The 4,543-nt window shown below is 31.3% G+C and overlaps 1 long non-coding RNA gene across 1 annotated transcript in view; it reads right to left on the bottom strand.

The window, feature by feature from the left end:
* LOC108688968 overlaps window positions 1-4,543 on the bottom strand; it is a 9,810-nt gene extending 5,267 nt beyond the window's left edge. Inside the window, exon 1 of the long non-coding RNA XR_001931818.1 lies at window positions 4,512-4,543. This is a non-coding gene — a long non-coding RNA (uncharacterized LOC108688968). The remainder of the gene's footprint in view (window positions 1-4,511) is intronic.

Below are 4,543 nucleotides of genomic sequence, written 5' to 3'. Positions count from 1 at the left end.
ACATAAATTTTATATAAATAAAAAAATATCATTAATCTTTTAAAATATTTTTTACTTTTATTTATATTTGAACTTTTTATTATGTAAACGGTGGAGTGTTTTCTATACCCCAGAGGATTTCATTAAGCTGCAATACTATGTATGTGCGTGTCGAAACGGCTTTCTGTTGTAGATTATGTTCCGGAAACTTCAATTGAAAGATAGGTATAAATTCCCGGTCGGTAAAGAAAGCTACTGTAATGTGAGCTTTGTTTTTCCGACGCTGGGATGTAAAAAATACAAGCACTCACGTGCTTGTTTTCGGATTAATCACAAAAGGAGGATGTTAAAAAAAGGTCAATTTTTGCCCATAAAGGTGTAAATAAAAAGAATCGCGTTTTTTATTTCCCGAATTTTGATTTCCCGAATGTGATAAAAAAAAAAATTAAAAAGTTCTTTGTATTCACACTCAATCGATTTGTTTACCATATTATTATTTGTTTAATAATATTCGAAATACATGCAAGGTGATATGGAAAGTATTAGAAAGTGCTGACATACAAATAAATAATTTTAAAATCGAATTGTAAAATCTAAACGCTTAAGCGATATATTTTGTAAATATATCGTAGTCTCTATAATAGTTGAAGTAAATAATTGTATCACACTTTTTTAAATGAATTTTAGGAAGTGATTCAAATTAGATTGAAACAAAATGTGTAGAATTTGGCTATCGATATATTATGTAAATCAAAAGTTGCATTAGAACAGTAAGTAATAAACAATCAATTTGTCTTCCGCCGACCGATGTGCATTGCGATAGGCGTGCATGCACGCGATATTTAGTATTGTTTTCGTGTCATTACCCATGCAAATAAAAGGATACAAGGAATAAATAGCGGGAAAAAAATAAGAAGAACGAAAGATGAATAACAACAAATTATCATGTAAAGTAAAAGAAGAAGGCATCAACATCTGCGATTGGTTTTTATTAGTTATGTGTTTATCATGTTTTCATCAGTAACGCATTTAAAACATTTTCTCTTCCATTGAGATTATAGTGGATTTTATATCAATTGCAATATGTAAGTACAGATATAAATATCAGTATTATGCTAAAAGTGAAGGTAAGAAATAAAAAGTTTTTAAATTAAAATGATGTTGAGCTTTTTATGCATTATAGTACGTGATATAATATGTTCCAAGCATGATACAAATACTAACGGAATTTGTGATGTATAATGATTAAATGATAATGAAAAGTATGATAAAAGTGAAAAACATTTCGATCTTTACAACAACAAATTTGGTTCCTTTATCCGTCATTTGTTAATAAATACATAAATCATATTCATCTCAAATTCTAGCCGAATTATCGACACGTAATCGAAAGAAGATAATATTACATTTTTTAATGATATCATCGCATATGCCTGTACTTTGTTGCATTACGTAATATCGAAAAAACAACTTTCTTTGCATTTTAAATACATATAATGCCCGAAGCAGAGATACAATATTTTTAAGTCAGCTTCTACCATGTGAAACGAATTTTTCTTTCTTTATACCATTACTTGTTTTTGTCAGAAAGGAAAGATATGGTGACTAAATAGATATGTTATTGTAAAAAGAGAATAAACAGAATAAGAGGTGAATGGCAACAAGTTTTCGCGAATAAATCCGTACGAAATGAATAGTCGATATGAATTATTCTTTCTTATTAATGACGGATATTTCGGCTACAAAAGTAGATATGTTGTAACACAAATAATTCAAGTTTAATGTTCATTTTAAATAATTTCAAATAATTTAAATTGAATGTGTTAAGTCAATTGATTCTGTTTTATTTAATGCAAACTTAACAATTTGTTAAATAGTTTTTTTTTTAGATCTCTTAACCAATAAAGTTTACGATCGCATTATCATAATTTTGCATGCGCGCGCGCGCGCGCGCGTGTGTGTGTGTGTCATAGACATGTCATGTATATATTATGTTATATTTACATTGATATACATTAACAATTTGTGTTTCGCAATGAAAATCAGAGAAAATATCTCTTTTATAAATATACATACTTTATGGAAATATACACAAAGAGTTGTGTTGTATCTTATTATTTTAATCAGCAATTTGAAATTATTTATAGCGTCAAACGATTCTTTTTTTTCTTCTGAAAATTGTAAACCACAAACAGATGTAATATGGAAATGGATGCAAATCGTAAAAGGAATCAGTGTACGCTCGCAGTACACTCTATCCGTAAAATAGCTTACGGTAATCGATATTCAGTCTATAAAATAAAGCTGTAGTTTACGATTACTTTGTGATCAGTATGTTCGCTATAAATGTAGCTTGTATAGTAATGTTTGTGTATATGATATATTACTTAATAAAATAAGAAATACTTTAATCTTTCAAACACTTTAACATCTTTTAATCAATCATCTATCTGCCTTTTTTTAGTTGATGTATTTAATGGATTTTCGTTATCGATTTTATTATGATCAAATTATCGTGACAACCAACATTAAATCTATAAGTGATTTTACATTTCACTCGAGCGAGATGATAAAGAATTGTAATTCACGGTGATTCGAATAAACTAGCACCCGGTAAAGCACTTAGATAAATGAATCCGTCGAGATTTTAGTCGTTAAAGTACAGTACGGCTTTGCGTACGTAGATCACACAGCCAGCACTTCTGTGACGGTTTTATATCTCACAGTTTACTAGCAATCGTCATTCGCAGATTTTACAATGTCTGGTTTACGGGCTTTCAACGAAGCGTATCATCCCAAAGAGAGTGTTTTCCTTCCGTATTTTGTACCAGTACGCTTCTCTGTTTCTATCGTTTACGATATAGGTCATATCATTGTGAAATGCACTCAAAGGAGGTGTAGGTATAGGTATTACACGGCTGCAATTCTGTGAGAGCGATATGCGTTAAAAGAAAGGATGTAAGAAACATAAAAAAAAATGAATTCAACATAAAAGCAACATGAAATAGCTATGACAGCGAACGAGTATACGAATATGATATTGGTAAACGAGGACAGAATATCTTGAAAACTTGTTTCAACGAACCAGCTTTTGTAATGTGCTAAGATTTGCAACTATCAAATATTTCCAGTTTGTGAATGTACATTTAGCAATACACAAATTGCATCCAGATTTATCTTAGATTGATATAATCGAGCCTTTTATTTTGTGCTTTACTATGATTTATGTGCGTGCGTGTACATCTATATAACTATTTTGTATCTCTCTAAATCGTGTTTTATGTTATTAAAAAAAAAAAACTATATTGCATAGTGACTTTTTTTTATTTTATATGAACAAAAAATAGAAGCGACTCTGTATCTAGCGGAAATAACGGTTAGAGCGACAGACAAATTTGACAAAAAAAGTGGATGGAAGAGGAGACTGCTAGGATAATAGGACGAACACATGGATACTTAAGCGATAGTCACACAAGTACAGACGAGAGAAAATACACAAGATGGAAAAGAAGGAGAGGAAAGGAGAGGGGCGGAGGAAAGGGGGGGGGAGAGAAAGAGAGAGAGCCAGTCTCCTTTTATCCCGCCCTTTAATCCTTTTATGCGCACAGGCATCAGCGCCGACTGTATTCCAACGTATCTCGGCGTAACTTGGTATATGTAATGGGGCATACGATGCGTCTAGACAAAATAATGATTTGGATTTCAATACATTTGCATTCATTACCCCGGGGTACTACTCTCCTGTTCACGGTCCGCGATCCGAGCGATCTCTTCTTTCGCCATTTCGTATTTCGCAAAGGTTCTCTCGTTATCATACGAATGCTCTACTCGTATCGACGGCGATGGCGCTCATTTTATCACCGCTGAAATGCGACAGGCCAGAATGTCCAAAACTAAATTGGTACGCGATGAGAAAGAGATCATGGATTTTCCGCGATTATTCGACTAATGATTCGAGCGCACATTCATCTTTTTCTCTTTTCTTTATAGTTTTTATTCCTTTCACATAGGCATGAATTGATAATTGTGAATTTATAATTCGAAATTTATACCTCTTACGACCCATTCGATACTACAAATGCTTTGAAACATTCTTTGATTGGTCAATTAATTAGTAGTAAGACAATTAATTCTTTCTTCTAATTGGTCAGTGAAATATTTTGAAATATTCGTAAAATGGACCGCACCCTATATTTACTAATTCGAAGTATTTGATGTGTGACGTATGTACATACAATTTCAAGTCTTGAGTTGCAAAATTACACAATCGATTCTATCTATACATTTTTCATTTCTTCTTTAGCAAATTATTACTGTGTGATATCTAAGCTATTTGTTCATCACAATCTTTCACATTGATAATAAATTGTTTTCAATTTTTCTCCTGAGTTTTCTTTCAAGTAATAAAAATTTTATTTAAGATTAAAAATGTGTGCAAAAAGAATAAATCTTTTATAAATCATTATAAATATTGTATTAACATATTGCGATAATCAAAATAAATTATATATAATAAAGAAGAAAGAACTTACAGGTTCTGTCCTTCCATCTCCATCTTTGCCCA

Source organism: Atta colombica, unplaced genomic scaffold (genome assembly GCF_001594045.1).
Source record: "Atta colombica isolate Treedump-2 unplaced genomic scaffold, Acol1.0 scaffold250, whole genome shotgun sequence".
NCBI lineage: Eukaryota > Metazoa > Arthropoda > Insecta > Hymenoptera > Formicidae > Atta > Atta colombica.
The sequence above is the reverse complement of the archived record's forward strand: the minus strand, read 5'-3'. Positions and strand labels throughout refer to the sequence as shown.